Source organism: Pteropus vampyrus, unplaced genomic scaffold (assembly GCF_000151845.1).
Source record: "Pteropus vampyrus isolate Shadow unplaced genomic scaffold, Pvam_2.0 Scaffold77, whole genome shotgun sequence".
Classification (NCBI taxonomy): domain Eukaryota; kingdom Metazoa; phylum Chordata; class Mammalia; order Chiroptera; family Pteropodidae; genus Pteropus; species Pteropus vampyrus.
In genome coordinates, this window is record NW_011888858.1 from 4,893,636 (window position 1) to 4,911,384 (window position 17,749).

General features: G+C 36.0%; 1 protein-coding gene and 1 pseudogene across 2 annotated transcripts in view; one reads left to right on the forward strand and one right to left on the reverse strand.

Moving 5' to 3' along the window:
- The window catches only part of SCFD2 (sec1 family domain containing 2), a 355,447-nt gene that overhangs the window by 86,350 nt on the left and 251,348 nt on the right, over positions 1-17,749 (forward strand). The gene's annotated exons all lie outside the window — the stretch shown is intronic.
- On the reverse strand, positions 7,995-8,113 carry LOC111741382 (annotated as a pseudogene).

The window sequence follows — 17,749 nt, forward strand, 5'->3', positions numbered from 1 at the left end:
AATTAACATGGGTCACCTTGACTTGTGTTTACAAACCAGCTCTTCATTTCATTTTAAACCAAGATGAAATATTCATTCTTTTTTTTTTCTACCATCTGCTGATGTGATATTTTATTTATAACACAGAACATCTGGATATTGAAGTGTTCATGCTTTTGAAATATGACATTCAATAAATAGTTCTTCCACTGCTAAGTAGCAATCAGCATGTCTCAGATATTTGAGTAGATATTTTATAAAAAGCATTTGTTTTTTGTACCATTTAAGATATCTTAATATTGTAGGTAGGTAGTTAAAAAGCAAGTTGGACATCAAGGTAAAAAAAAAAACTAATATTTTGTAATAAATTAGGATAATTATGCCAACATGCTTTAATCTTAATGAAAAGTAATGTAATGGATAGGTGGAGAGCCAGAGGAGAGAAAGAGCAATTGGGGGGGCTGTATCATAAACTATATAAATGTCTAACCCATGTATTGTATACTTGAAACTAATAATAAAACAAGATTAAAAAAAAATAATGGTCCTTTTTCTTCTTTTGGTCAGGCCTTGAGTGTTTCAAGAGTTAGCATGATGTTACAATACTGCCCCCTAACGTAAGACTTTACTTGGCCCTTTCAAAGGAACATAAAAAAATAGGCAAAACTAACAGATGACTGGGACAAGTATATCTTATTACATTTGGCATTTTAAAGGCATATTCTGGTTCAGCCCCCTGAAATGCAGAAATCTAGAATAATAGTATGACATATACTTTTGTTTCTCAGTTTTGTTTTGTTTTGTTTTGTTTTTTGAATTAATGTCTTAGCTGCTCTTTTCCTTTGAGTTAAACAGAGGAAACTTTCCTCCCCTGACATACTTTGAAAAGATGGATCTTACTCAGAGCTTTGTGAATGTGTTTTTGTTTTAATTAGTGTTGGTTTCAAGGAATTTTACATCTTTGTAAAAAGCGCGCAGAGTATCTTTGAGGCTGGGCAAAGAATGATGCTTTTGTCAATCTCTGTTGTGGCTTCGGTATTTTTAATAATAGGAACAAGTCTTGTGGCAAAGTATATCAGTTCAACTAATCATATCTTGGAGTTCATCCAGTCTTAATTCTGTCTGTAAACAACTTTGTATTTTTTTGCATTGAGTAAAACTACAAATTCATGTGAACAGGCCTTTGGCATGAATAAGAATTAGACTGCCTTTTTTTTTAAGTTGAACTTTTTTTCCCCCAATCTTTATGGATATTGCTTTAGCAAAATGATTTTGATGACATTTCTTTTGCCAGTGAATATTTTCTGACATTAAAAAACAAATCAAAAGCCACTTATCGTATGAATCATTGTTAAAGTCAGCAGTAATCCACTGTGTAAAATCTCCCTGTAAAGGCACAGAGGCTGGGGGCTTAAACCTGGAGCACATTAAATTAGTTCCAGTCTCTCGCGAATGGGCTTTGCCTGGCTTGCTTAGGCAGGCAAAACGGAAACAGGCAGTTTATAACAAGAAGTCTGCTTTAAAAACCATAGGGTTCATTGGAGAAAGATTTATATCCCCCACTTATATAAACATTACAAATGTGGACTGCAAGTAGGAGGGAAACCTTTATCAAAATCTCTTGAAGAGTCTTTTCATTGTGAGTAAAATGGACAGCTTGCACTGTTGTTTGAAGATACGCCAGCAATTCGACAATCATCTTTTTCACTGCTTTGCCTGATTAAAATGTAGCATTGTGAAGACTAACCAGACCACCTACTTTTAATTTATTTTCATGATGAGACTATGTTGGCATCAAAAGTGGAGCAAAAAACTCGGTGCCAAAGGAGAAATTTGTCATTTCAGAATTTTTTCAAAAAAGACAATTTAAGCATATAAAATCAAGGGGTGAGGGGAATCCGGACATCAATTTATATCACCTTCTGATTTACAATGATTTTTTTTTTTTAATATAAGCACTATTCTAGATATCAAGTTGTCTTTAGGATTATAATAGAACACGGATGAGGCTTGAACTATTTGGTTCAATAACATGAGAAAGGCTGCAAGGGAAGATTACTATTTGAGATTAGAGTAGACATTTATTGGATATTTCACATGTGGTGATTTTAGGTCCATGAGCTAAATTTCTTTATGCTTCTCATTTGTTTTTATCTCATTTTTAATATCTTGAAAATTGCCATAGAAATGTACTTTTCTTTGCCCCAAATAGTTTAACTAGGCACTAAGACCAAAATATCTTTTTCCTTTACTTGTTAGCAGTAGCTACTATTTGATGGACTTTCATTGCAATCCAGTTAGTACTGTACTGAATCAGTCTTTCTTAGGATTTCTTCAGTCTTTCTGGAGGTTAGCACAATTGTACTTAGCATTCTTAGCTAGTTCCAGATGTAAGGTTAATAAATGCACCTTAAAAAATCAGGGCTGACTGGAAAAGTGACATGGTGAAAGCATTTGAAGAATATAGCATGAAACCAGGACCTTCAAGAGTATGGGGGTTAATCTCTCAGGGAGCTCAGCCCAGGAGAGCCAGCTTGGGGATTTGCCCACCAAGCCTATTAGCAGTGACTGCAATTAGAGGTAAAGGCAAATTTCTGAAAAGGAAAGACATTCATTTAACTTCCAGGTGTGCAGAAGTGGAAGATATAATTAGGTCCAATGTAAAAAAATAGTGCAGTCAAGGCTCTCTGGCCAATAACATCGTAATTGCGATAATAATTTTAATAATCTTCATTTGTTAAGCTCTTATTATACACCACACAGCATGCTAAATGCCTACATATATCATTATTTTTCACCTTTATAACAGCTCAATTTCTTAAATGAAGAACCCAGGGTACAAAGGCTTAGGTCACATGCTCACGTCTGGTGGTAGCAGAGCGGGTCATTCAAACCAGGTATTCTTACTCTAGAGCTATGCTTTTAACTTGCTTAACTACTATGTGATACACATTGATTTTTTCCTGTGCCAAACGACACTTGGGGTTTTCATCTCTAATTTATAATCCTGTTAATTCCAAATCTTGTCCAATTTAGATCCATGGACTTTTTTTTATCAGCAGCTATATCTGTATGTATAGCCATGATGCTCAGATGAGTGGTCTTAAGCATGGTAATAAACTTTTATGTTGTTAACTGGGATGGAGGCAGAAGAGATACAGGGAGACTTGTGACAGAGGTTGTCAGATAGTGATTAAAAGAAATCTTTGGTAAAGGGACCCTGGAACTCTGTACAGAAAGATTAAGATAAAAGATGAGTTTTGTTAATCTACAGCTAGTCTGTGATCTGTCCTTCCAAACAATTAAGTTATCCTAAATCTGTAATATTTTCTGATAGTAGAACTGTACTCTAGTTTTAAATGTAAAGTTGAAGGCAGCAGGAGTCTTAATCTCTTACCACTATTACTTCGTTAGTTGAGTAAAATTTTGTTCTTTGAGAAATTTGACTTATGTCCTTCTGTAATATGAAGAGCAGAATGTATATATTATTAAAATAGATTTTCATAATAGTAGTCAGTCTTCAAAAGTAAGGTATTAACATATAATTATAGGCTCTAATGAGGTTGTGATAGATAATAGTGAATTTCTTCTTTACATAACTGGAGTAAATGTTGACCAAAAGAGAAAATTCTGAAGGTATAAGCTAACATAGTGGTAGTAGTGAGAGGAAGAAGAGGGAAGGAATAAACCCTGTTCTTGTTAGTATGTTTACCTGTGAGGTAAGAGGTATGGTCTGTCACTGATGGATGAAAAAACAAAGGTGTAACTATTGTGTTTATGGCATTTAAAATGAAGAAGTAATAGAAAAACCAAAGTTGTAATATAACTAGTTGGTGTCCATATGTGTGCAGTTGTACGCATGGGAGTGTGGGGTAGGGATGCAAGTGAGCTAAATTCTAATCTATCATAATAGGAAGTCAATAGATAATGTAAAAAAGTGATTTATAAAAGAAGTGGTGTTATTATAGTACATTATTTTATGATGTGATGGTGATCCCCAGAAATCAGCCAAACCCCAGGAATTAACCAAACCCCAAATCAACCGAAAGTGATTTCCTTTGAGTAGGAGTGGGTATGGGAAGGGGTGAGGAATGAGACTGTTGCTTTTCATAATGAATCCTTCTGTACTATTTGAATTGAATCTTATGTTCATGTTTTACTTTGATAAGAACAAATTTTTTTTTAAACAACAGAAACAAAAGAATACACAAGGTTCTACTTTAAAAAAAAAAGAGAAGGAAAAATATCCTTTCATTGTATTTTCTTTTTCTTCCTTAAGCAGGGATCTGAAAAATTAAGCAGAATGCAGGATATAAGTTACTGTTCTTGGTTTTGTTTAATTTCAAAAGTTTCCTTTGTTGGTAAGGTGAAGGTTTCCAGAGAAGACATTTTTCATAATGTTTGGTTGATTAGGCCAGCTTTCTTGGTGACTAAATAAACTTGACCAATGACCTGTGGATGATTTTGATTAATTTTCAATCCCAAATACTGAGGTCCATAGATTTAAGTGATGGATGTAGTGACATGATACCTCAAGGACTTCTAGATTATCTTTGCATTTTGATACCATTACCGGAATCTACTTGTACTCTGTAGGTCTGTTTCTCTGTAGCAGATAATCACAGCAACCTTGACTGTCTGGAATTTTAAAGCTGGTTAACCACTTATGAAATTCTGCTATGTTCTCTTTGGAGGAAGTAGGTATCCCAGCTCATTACATACTTTTTAATATCAGCATTTGTCTTAGTTTCCTTTGCAGACTCTGCGCTCATTTTTTACATCATCATTCCTAGGTAGACTTTTGGTCATATGTATTATTCCTGAAAACGTTATTTGACTGAACTTATTTGACCTTATCTTTAGTTCTCAGGAAATTTAGCTTATCTTTAGTTCTCAGGAAATTTAGTCATTTCTAAGTTTAGCAGTCTGACAAGTTAGATATTATTTATGCTTGCAAGTTTTCAAAATTAGGAAATCATTTTATATATATATGTTTTTTTCTTTGCATTTCCTAAGTATGTAGTCTTAGGCTTAATAATTTCTTTTGTACCATTAACCATGAATAGAAAATCAAGCTTTCTCAGTGTATTATTCTTAAAGATTTATATAGGATGTTATTGTTTTATAATATTTTTTAAATGTGCTATCCTGTTTACTAGATGGTGACACCCCTTCTCTGTAGAGCACTTTGACATCCCCTATCCCTTTTACTCATCACAGCAACTCTGAAGAAGACGGGGAAGGAATGATCATCCCCATTTCAGACCAGAAGAGAGAGGAGAGTCACTTGCATGCAGTCACACAGTTAGTGGTAAAGGGCAACAATTCAGTGCTCTCAACTTGAGTTCATGTTATTCTGTCTGCAGCAGGATTTAATCTAGGGTTAATGCTTAAAAGCAATAAGGAAGTGTGTTGGACTATGTGGAGCAGGGCTTTCAAACCTATCAGGTGCCAGGCAGGCAATATAGGCAAGTGGAAGACAATAGGGAGTTGCACAGACACCAGTGTCCCTAAGAGCAGATGCCCAATCTCAAGGAAATGACTCTTTAGATCCTCTTTTTATTTAGCACTTCAGCCTCAGTGCTTCTTGAACTTTCGTATTTTTAAAAGAAGTTGGAAGTTTGAATTTTCTATGGGAAAGGTCCTAATTTTCAAACACCCTTCTTGCTAAACAAAACATTTTACTCTCAGGGCCTGTAGCTTGGGACTCCTGATGTAAATATTACTGTTCTCTGTTTAGGCGCTTAGGGGCAGCCAGGGCTGAGGCCACTGTAGGGACTGAGCTCATCTTTCCATCCACTATCAACACCCCAGGGGCGGGGGTCTCAACTGGAAAGGAGACCATGAACGTTGTGCTCTTGGGACATGGTTGGTCACAGGCAGTAGATGTGAGACCTTGTTGCTTCCCAAAAACTCCTTTCTAATCGATGTTTTCTGATTTTCATATAGAAAAATCTTCTTGGGTTTGCAAAATATTTCTTTATTATATTCTATGATAGTGCCACCTACTAATTCTGTTAAGAGGCCACTAGCCATGATTGTGTTTGATATATCTAGGAAAAATAATTTATTAGTATTTTCAAACTTAATTTTTATGCTAACAAATATTGCTCAACTTTTATATCTAATATTATTCTAGGTCTAAAGCAATGTAAATGCACACCTTATACTTTTCGGTTATCAGAATTGTTTTCTGTGATAATATTTTGGTTCTTAAATAATTTTATATGTCTTAATTTCTATAATGTCAGGGGCATTTTTATAGCAACTCTGGTTTCAAAAATATTTATAACAACTCTCTGGTTTCAACTTCTGAAACAATTTACAGATATAACCTGCTATATCCGCCTACTTTATGGTATTTTGTGAAAGTGGCCCCAGTTGACTAAGACAGGTATATCAATTGGGGAGGAAGGACACAATGATCTAACCTCCCTTTCCCCATATTTCTTGCCTCCTTTTGGTTTCATGTGACAGAAGTCCAAATCAAATGGTGATGAATGGCTTCAGACATGGTTGGATCCATAGTTTCTTAGGAGTCTGTTTATCTCTGTTTCTTGGTTCTATTCCCTTCTTTATTAGTTTCATTTTTATGTAGACTCTTTCTAAATGATGGCAAAGATGTCCCCAGCAGCAATAGGCTTATATTTTCTTGGCATGGAACTAGGGAAAAAAGAATGTGTATACAACGAAACATTACTTGGCCATAAAAAAGAAAGAAATCGTATGATTTGTGACAACATGGATGGATTTGGAAGATATTATGCTAAGTAAAATAGGTTAAACGGAGAAAGACAAATGCCATATGATCTCATTTATATGCGGAATCTAAAGAACAAAATAAAAGAGTGAATAAAACAGAAACAGACTCATGGAAACAATAAACTGATGGTTGCCGGATGGGTAGGGGAATTGGTGAAAAAGGTGAGGGGATTAAGAAATACACATTGGTTGTTAGGTTGTTACAAATAGTCAAGGGGAGGTAAAGTACAGCATAAAGAATATAGTCAATAATATTGTGATTACTATGTACAATGCCAAGTGCGTACTAGATTAATCGAGGGGGGGAGACTTTTTGTAAATTATATAAGTGCCTAACCACTGTGCTGTACACCTGAAACTAACATAAAACAATATTGAATGTCAACTGCAATTGAACGAGAACAAAAGAATGTGCTTCTTTTCCAGGAGCTTAAAGAAAAGTCTCAAGTCTGATGATTCTTGCCCCAGATGGACCTGACAGGCCATGCTGAGTACTCATTCTGTCTAGGGGAATGCATATATTGCATGACCATTCCTGGGTTGTCTGCCAGTTCCTGAAGTTAGGAAATGAGATCAGTGTCACCATATGAGCCAAGATGTGAGAGGTAGTTCCCCAAAGGAAAACTGGGTGCTCTTAACCAGAGAAGGGGCAGTGGGTGCTGGGCAGGATAAACCAAGTGACCACTCTACCTGGGATAGATAATGGATACCAATTTAAGCAATTATTTAATTTATTTTACTAGATGAAATTAAGAATCTTTAATTGGATCTATACTCTCATTAGTTTTTAAAAAGTGCAAGTTAAAGCGTATGATGTTTCCTTGAGTTGCTTTGGTTTGAACTTTCCATTAAACTACTTGAACTGCTTATATACCCATAGAACTTGTGGGCTGATGATCATTATCGTATGCCTCTTCTGAGGAGTACAGTGTAGATTCCATTGAAGATGTATTCTAATATCCAAGGTCTCTGAATGATGGGGCAGGACTATCTCCTAATGGTTATTTTTTTTTATTTTGGGAAAGATAATTTTTATTATTTTCTTAATTACAAAAATATATTTATCATAAAAAATTTAGAACATGTAGCTTTCTGAAGACACCTGTAATTTCATTATCTAAGATAATGTTAGTATTTGTTAGGTATATTTCCTTTCAGATCTTTTTTTTTTTTTTTAGGCAAGGCAACCCTTGGTTGACCTCACAGATTGCAAGGATCTTGTCAGTTGACAGTCCCTTATTTTTTATTTTTTATGCCTACAGCACCTGGTTTTCCTAGGTGGTTTCCCATCCAAGTGCTAACCAGGCCCGACCCTGCTTAGCTTCCGAGATCAGACAGGATCGGGCTTGTTCAGGGTGGCATGGCCGTAGTCAGATCATTTTTATGTATGTGAAAACATACACATACACACATTGTTAGAGTTTTTTAATAAAAATGGAATCATACAATAATGCTGTTCTATCATTTGTTTTCTTCATTCATGGCATTAAATATCTTTTATCACAGTATTCACAGTGTTGTAAAGGCACTGTAATTTAGTAACAATGCTTGTTGTTTGCATTACTATATTATGTTCAGTTTTTCATCCTTATAAACAAGGTTGCAGTTTATATATTTGTGCACATTAGTGATTATTTCCTTCATATAAATATCTAGGTTTCTTAGGTCGGAGGTATGTACAGTTTAAAGTTTTTGATCCTTATTGACAAAATGTCATATAGAAATTTGCCAGTTTAAGCTATCTGCAAAGCTCTATAAGCATTCCCATTGCTTCATACCATCATCAATATTGCTGATGTAATAAGCAAAATTTATATCTCATTTTAACTAACACCTTCTAATTACTTATTTCGGGAAGATGTTTTTTCATGTTCGGTTATTTCATTGTATATATTGATATTTTGTGACATGCTCAATTATGCTTAGCTACTTTTTTTTTCCTGTTAGGGTTTTCATCTCCTTGTTAATTTGCAAAAGATCTTTATGTATCTAGAATATCCATCGTTTTCCTTCCTATTTGTTGTATGATATTTATGGGGTTTAGGGGTATTTTTTAAAGACTTTTTTAAAAAGGCTATGTTTTAAAATATTTTTTATTTTTCAGTTATAGTTGATATACAATATTATATTAGTTTCAGGTGTACAGCATAGCGATTAGACATCTGTATAACTCACAAAGTGATCACTCCTGACACCATATACAGTTATTACAATATTATTGATTATATTCCTTATGTTATGCTTTATATCGCCATTACTATTTTTTAACTACCAATTTGTATATCTTAATCCCTTCTCCCTTTTTTTACCGACCTCCCCAACACTTTCCCATCTGGTAACCCTCAAAATATTCTGTGTATCTATGAGTTTAAGAACACAAAGCTATTTTTATTCAATCAAGTTGGTCTATCTTTTCCTTCATTGGTTTGTTTCTAAACATATATGGAAGACATTGTGTCAGGCATTGTAGTAAGACTTTAACAGTGATTATCTCATGCATTCTACCCCATGAACTGTATGAGACAGGGATTATTTTTATCACCCTATTTTACAGTGAAGAAATTTACTCACAAAGAGCAACTTGAAAACTTAATCCATGCAGTCTGACTCAGAGCTGGCTCTCTTGGCCATTTATTTACCTCTTCTCTTCCTTGATTTTGTTTTTTGGTGCCATGTTTAGAAATGCCTTCCACCTCTCAAGTTTATGTAAACATTCACCTGTATTTTCTTTCAATATAATTATGGTTTAATGTTTATCTATTATATAATTAAATGTCTTATCCCATAATTGCTAGATCTCTTTTGTTCTCTCATCTGCAGGTACTGAGAATAATTGCTTGTTACTTTTTATTCATGACTCTTTCTTTGTTTTTAAACTACTGCTAAATTCCTTTCTTCTTTCCTCTTTCTCTTGATGCTAGTGTTAGTTCCACAAACATTGGGCATGTACTTTGTGCAAGAATCTCTGTTAGTCACTGTAGGAATACAGAAATGAATAAGACAAAGTTTACCACTTCAGAAACTAGTGATGTCATAGGAAGAAAGAGAAACATACATAATTCCTATAAAAGACATATAAAATGGTGGGAAAGGAGAAGATAGAAAATAATTTGAGTTGGTGAGGAGGGTGGAAAGAACTTGTGAAGAAGTGAAATTTAAATCAGACTTTGAAGGATGTGAGACTCAGACTATAAAATGAGGATGATAACAGAACCATCTCATAGGGCTGTTGTAAAGATCAAATGAATTAATACATGCAGAGTCACTGGAACTATGCCTGGCATGCTGCTAAGAGCTGGGTTGATGTTAAGCATTGCCTTCATGATCACGATTTGAGCAAAATCTTAAAAATGCTGATTGTAGAATAAGTCCTACCTAATAGGTTTTTATTTACGTGTTACAGAATCTCTTTTAATTTTTTTTGTGTTAACAGTTGCTGGTTTGTGTGTTTCGAGATTTTCTACCTTGTTTTTACAAAGCTATTCAGGTCACATTTGGAGGAGGGCAGGATGTTTTTGAAGAAAATAAATAACTTGGAGCCAGTTTTATTAACTTTTATATAGCATACTCTTATTTTGAAAACTGTTCATTTGTTATGAATTAATCTTATATTCCTGTTCAATTAAGAGAGTCTGGTGGTCTCACCCATAGGTTGTAATCACAATTAAATTTAAAATATCTTCAGTTATGTGCATGTGTATGTTCACTCATGCTTTATATATAGTAACTAAAACAGTAGCTTAAAATAATGTATTGGAGCAATTCAAGTTTAATTTGGACAAAGAAGAGAGTTTTCAAAAACCACATATGATACTTTTGATTTTGGGCAACTTGAGTGCTTGAAGGACTCTCCTGATTGGAGGTAGGTATTTGCGTAGGAGCAATAGTGTTATTAGAAACAATAGCAGAGATTAGGAAGAAGGAAGCTTGAAGCCAAGAATGGACTCTTGGAAGCAGCAATGTGTAGCAGTTGGAAACCTGGGACCAGGACTAGGTCAGAAAGATGCTAAACCCTTCTCTATCTAACCTTGAGAACAGAAGCCGGTCTCCAAGCCTTGAGAGCAGGCTATAGGCAGAAGATCAATGTAGGTGGACCAGAGGCTACGTGCAGCTCTTAGTGATTTTTAGTATTTATGGAACACTTGAATGGGACACAATGAGAAACCAGACTACCTTCCTTATTCTTCTCTTTTTTCTATCCATACTCATCTGAACTATCACTTTCTTCCCAACTAGGACCAATTGTTTTTGAGAACACAGATCTACCACTAGCCCATATGGTACCTTTATGGGAATAAGGAAAACTCTCCTCCCTCAAGACACTACAGTGCTTCTGCCAGAAAATTGTTCTAATCAATATACAAATCTATAATATCTGTATTTTAATTGTGTCTCCTTAGATGTACAGTATACAACCATATGGTACTGCACCGAAGTAAAGGCTGCATGTTGAGAGAGGGGAGGAAAAATTATAAAGGCCATTGGGAAGACACTTTCACCCTTGTAGTCTTTTATTCCACCACATAACTTTATCTACCCTATCTTCCAGTAGAAATGCAATTAACATTTTGGACTGCACAGTTATTTGTTGCAAAAGACCGCCTTGGACACTGAAAGATTTTTAATGATGTTAAATATCTGCCTCCCACACTAAATGCCTGTAGTGCTCCCCAGTTACTGCATCAACCCAAAACAGCCCATTCCCATTTCCAGATACCCCTTAGAGTGACAAATCAATCAGATTGAGTACCTCTACCCTGGCCTCACAGTACTAATCCTCATTCCCCTTTCTGCCTCCCACACTAAATGCCTGTAGTGCTCCCCAGTTACTGCATCAACCCAAAACAGCCCATTCCCATTTCCAGATACCCCTTAGAGTGACAAATCAACCAGATTGAGTACCTCTACCCTGGCCTCACAGTACTAATCCTCATTCTTGAAGATGCCATGCATAAAGGCTCATTCTTCATGTCACCCCTTTGGATATTTCTGTTCCTTTTCTAGTTGAAAGCAATCCCTTCTCTGTGCTTCCACATAGCACCTTATATTGCCTTATGTTGGGTCAAATACCACACAGCATTGTGGTTGGGTTTGAGGGCCTGTCTCTCTGTCCCTTCGTTAGACTTTGAACTGTTCAAGGTTGGGGATAATGTTGTCTTCCCACTATCCACAATCTAGCACAATCCTTGCTTATTCCTGGGAATTTTTATCTCCCTTCTCTACCAGGTCAACTAAAAATTTAAAATCTCAAAAGTTTATTTTAATTTATGAAAGCATTTTACATAATGAAGTACCACTTGAAATAAAGAAATAAAGATATAGTGTATTAGAATTTGAAGTAGAAAAAGAAGTCAAAATGGTGTAGATGATAGAGGCTTTGTTCATCTGCTCTTAGGACCACACCAAAGTTGTGATGGAAATACGAAGCAAATGGCAAGCAGAGTCACCTGGGGTCTAGATGAACAAGCCCTACAGCTAGGGAGAGAAATAAGAAATCACCCAGTAATGGGAGGAGATAGGATTGGGCGAGAATGCGAGGCTGCCTGGTCCCAAGAGGCTGAGTGGGACAGAGACTTCGGCAGCTGCGGACACCTCTTAAAGGGTCCATGTCTGCAACCAGACTTTAGTGGTGATGGACTTGTTCTCTCTGAGTACCAGCACCAGGTTGGTTGCTCGGGTACACCAGGGACTTACAGGGGGACACTGAGTTGTCAGAGTGAGGGATGGAGGCGAGGCTGTCTCCCTGGCAGAAGTGCTGCTGGTACCCATTGTTACTCTGCTGAGCCCTCCCCACTTGCAGTGTGTTGATGCAGCACTGCCATAGCTGAGACGTCATCAAATGAGATAACAGAGGTCTCTCTGCCCAGAGGGTCCTTGAAACTCTGCCTCCCCCAACTCACACCCAAGCCACATCCACTTGTGTCCTTGGCGAGTCCTGTGCAACTTGCAGAGCAAGTTCCAAAACCCATACTGGTAGCAGCTGGCCTCAATTTCTGGTGTGGTTTCTTGAGGCAACTATAAGCACAGAATCTGTGGATTGCTTGCTGATTCTTAACAGGTGGCCCCGGAAGGACACAGGCTGGGGCTAAAACTGGCCTGCTTGCTGAACCCCTCAGGATTGTGCTACTGGACACCTACTACGCAAAGCCACACTAATAAGACCAGGAGACTTAGCAGCTTTGCTTAGTATATAGAAACAGACACAAAAAGGCAGCCAAAATGAGAACACAAAGAAGCAGAAACCATATGAGAGAACAGAACAGAGATCCAGGAATAATGGCATCAAGCAATCTAACAGATGTAGAGTTGAAAATGCTGGTTATAAAGATGCTCAGTGAATTTAGGGGAAAGAGTAGATGAACTCAGTGAGAACTTTAACAAAGAGATAAAAAAAAAAAACATAAAAATGGAAATGGAAATTATAAAAGGGAACCAGTCAGAAATAAAGACTACATTATCTGAGATGAAGAGTATATTAGAGGGAATTAACTGAGTGATAAAGAAGGGATCAAGCTACCAATATAGAGGATGGGGAAGCCAAGATCACCCAATTGGAATGGCAAGAAAATAGAAGTCAAGAATATAATAATAATTTAAGGAGTCTTTGGGCCAGCATTAAGTGTAAAAACATCCATGTAATAGGGGTACCTGAAGCAGGAGAGGGAGAACAAGAAATGGAAAATTTATTTGAAGAAATAATGATAGGAAACTTCCCTAACCTGGTGAAGGAAATAGACGTACAAACCCAGGAAGCGAAGAGAGTCCCAAGAAAGAGGAACCCAAAGAGGCCTACACCAAGACACTTCATGATTAAAATGCCAAAGGTTAAATAAAAATAGAGAATCTTAAAAGTAGAAAAAGAAAAGCAATTAGTTACAAGGGAACACTCATAAGACTGGCAGCAGATTTCTCAAAAGAAACTTTGCCAGACAGAAGAGCATGGCACAAAATATTCGATGTGGTGAAAACTCAAGATCTACAACCAAGAATACTTTAACCAGCAAAGCTATCATTTAGAGTTGAAGGACAGATAAAGAGCTTCCCAGACAAAAATAAGCTAAAGGAGTTCATTAACACCAAACCACTATTACAGAAAATGTTGGAGGGACTTCTTTAAGAAGGAAAACCATGTATTAAAATCATGAATAAAAATGGCAATAACTACATAGCTATCGACTACCTCAAATGGAAAAGAATTAAGTGCTCCAACCAAAAGATAGGGTGGCTGAATGATAAGAAAACAAGACCCCTACATATGCAGCCTACAAGAGACTCACCTCAGATTGAAAGACACCCACAGACTAAAAGGAAGGGGATGGAAAAAGATATTCCCTTGATGGAGGTCGAGGTTGTTACACTAAATGAGATAAGTCAGATAGAAAAAGACAAATACCATGTGAATTCATGTACATGCAGAATCTAAAGAACAAAATAAACAACAATAACAGCAAAAACAAACAAACTCATAGATACAGAGACTATTCTGAGGGCTACTGGAAAGGAGGAAGTTAGTGGGGGGATGGTGAAAAGGAGTGAAGAGATTAAGAAATACAAATGGATAGTTGCAAAATAGTCATAGAGATATAAGGTAAATAATCAACAATGTGTAATAAATATGTAAGATAGAAGAGGGGTACTAGATTCACTTGAGCTCTAATCACTTTGCTGTACAACTGAAACTAATATATTATTGTATGCCAATTATAATTGAAAAAAACATCGACTTGTGCAATGTAAATATGAGCAACTAATCATCTATTATATTTTAATAAAGCTGGGAAAAAAGAAAAAAAGAGAATTCAAAGTAGTTAGGATTGCTTCTGTAATATATCTAAAATGTTAATTTCCTATTCAGACTAATATTTTCAAGGATGCCAGGCTGTTGGTCTGCTAGAACAAAATATTATTCTATGTCAAAATTCCCGTGGTTTACTACTCTTAAGGGAGTAAGATGAAATGTTTTGTAGTATGGTTCCTATATAGGTTCTTGTCTTAAACTTAATATTGCAAAACATTATCATTTTCAGAGAATTTCTTTACTGCTCATACTTCCATTTGGATTGTATGTTCCACTGAATTAGCCCCCTGTGGCCCGAAGCAAGTGAAGAGTACGTTTTTCTCTTATCACTCTATAATGTGTGAGAGTCAATTAGCTATTGCTAATGTTGACTGGCTTCTGATTTGGAGAGGGCATTTTTATTTCATTTGATTTATTTTAAAAGCTTTTTTTTTTCCTTCTGGAAAGAGGTTAGTCAAAATCACAATAAATCCATCTACAAAGAGAATACTTGCTCATACGAGAAGTTAATCTCTTTTAACTGCTAGAAGAATTGTTTCATGGGTGGTCAGGGTATATGAGAGCAAGTGAGAAGTTCCCAAGCTTCTGCAAGAACTTGATAACAACAAACAAAGGTTGTTCTTTCTGCCTAGCACTGTTGCCATTTGACATGAAGCAAGTAATAAGTACAAAATGAGAGGTTGATAAGTGAGTTCTCTGTTGCTAAATATTTGCTTAGGATAGTGCATCAGCCATCTGGAAAGGCCTTTGGACACACAGAGCAGATAATGGTTTGGTTAGTTAGGCTACATCTTAGGCTGCTATAATAAATAGACCCTAAAATACAGTAGACACCAGCAAAATAGAAATTTTATTCGTTCTTCTATAAAAATATCTGTCAATGGTCCAGGGCTAGTAAGGCAGTTTCTTGGTACTGGGGGCCCAGGCACGCTCGATTTTGATATTTTGCTGTATATACTTCCATTTCATGGTCACAAATAGCTGCTCTAACTCTTGAAAGCATGTCCTGATTCTACAAATAGAAAATATGAACAGAGAGGAATTGGTGGATACAAGTTCCCTTTAAGATTGTGATTCAGAAGTTGCACTTGTCACCATAGTTCACCATCCCATTGGTCAGACCTTAGTTACATGGCTATACCTACTTGCAGGGGATGGGGCTGGAAAATGTAGTCTTTTTTCTGGGTGCCATGTTCCAAGCTAAAGGGGTGGTCAAATTAGTAAATGAAGTAAAGAAATTGAATATTTGAGCACAAGAAACGAGCTCTGCTAAAATGGCTATTTTAGTAAAATGAATTACATATTTCGATGAGACATTTCTTTAGAGTAAATTACTTTTGCTAATTCATTTAATAACCTTTGAAAGGCATTTGTTACATCAGGTGATGCTGATGAAATCGGCTATGTCATTGTCCTTGCTTGGATTAACTGCTGTACTTGTTCGGATTAACTGTTCTGTATCAGTGTCATGACAAAGCCAAAAGCAGGCAGCCTGTTGTCCTCTCAGACCACCTGTGGATATAGAAATGGAAACTAGTATAGCTTTGTTCTTAAAGGTATTGTTTTATTACCACTAAGTACCCTTCATCATCCTAGTAACCAAAATATAAAGAAGATAGAAGATTTCATTAGAGTCCCAAAGTTTGGGCATGTTCTCATTATAATCCAGTTAAATGTTAATTTTCACTTCTTTTTTTAAAAATAACTTTATTGAGTTATAATTCATATACCATACAATTTTCCTTTTTAAAGTATACAATTCAATGGTTTTTAGTATGTTCACAGTTAAGCAACTGTCGCCACAATCTATTTTAGAATATTTTAATCACTCCAACAAGAAATCCTGTACCCATTAGAAGTAGTCCCTATTTCACTCCAACATCTCCCAACTCCTATCACTCCTTCCCAACCTCACCCTCACCCATAGCCCTAGACTATTAGACTATTACTTATCTACTTTCTGTCTCTATGGGTTTGCTCATTCTGGATATTTCATGTACATGGAAAGATACATCATGTGTTTTTTTATGACTAGCTTCTTTCACTTAGCCTGTTTTCAAGGTCCATCCATGTTGTAGCATATATCAGAACTTCATTTCTTTTTATTCCTGAATACTGTGACATTGTATGAATATGCCACGTTTTTTATTCGTTCATTCATAGATGGACATTTGAGTTTCTATTTTTTGATATTATGAATAATACTGCTATTCATGTATAAGTTTTCATTTCTAAAGATTTTTTCCCCCTCATTTACTTTGATTTCCAAAAAAGAAATTCTTAGTTCCCTTTCCCCTCTCCTAGTTCACTCTCTGATTGTCTTTCCTCCAGTTTTTGCATGTTTTTTTTTATTCTTAGGAAAGATCAGATCTTTACCTGATCTCTCAATTCTGAATTGGGTGTCCTCTTTCACTAGGAAGCAAGTGAAGAGTACGTTTTTCTCTTATCACTCTATAATGTGAAAGAGGATGTGTCCTCTTTCACATTATAGAGTGATAAGAGAAAAACGTACTCTTCACTTGCTTCGGGCCACAGGGGGCTAGTCCTCTTTCACTAGGACACCCAATTCAGAATTGAGAGATCAATTTACTGTCTTCAGACCAACCTTCTCTATTATCGTCTGTTACCACCTCCCACTAAAATTTGAGCTATGTAAGGAGTGGACCTTGTTGTTCATTTACTAACATATTCCTTCTATTTAGCACACAGTGTCTGGATACGTATTTGTTAAATAAATGTAAGAATGAATAGATGAAAAGAAAGAAGAGGAGGGAGAGAAAGTTAAGAAAAAGGGAAGAAGAAATAGAAGAGGAGAAAGTACATTTGATTTTATTTATGTCAACATGTTTGAAAACTATTTTTATCTGACTGACTTAGCTGGCAGCCTCATCATGGAGCAGTCAGAACAGTGGTCTAGAAAGCTTTGTTCCTCAATTGCTCACTTGCTTAGAATGATAGTTGTTTCTTTTACTCTATTCAGGTTTCTCCTCTAGCTTAAAAGGAGCAGAGATGAAGTAGGGTATCAGGAGTAAGAGTATTTCTGTGTTGGCTCAGTGGTCTGCTGGCCAATGCAACCATACCATTTCCTCCCCAAGATATCTCATTGGTTCACTCCCAGAAAGCTCCAGTTGGCTTAAACAGTGTTTGAGTAATGTATTTCAACTATGTATCATACTCTACCAGTTCATAAAAATAAATTGCCTTTGACTC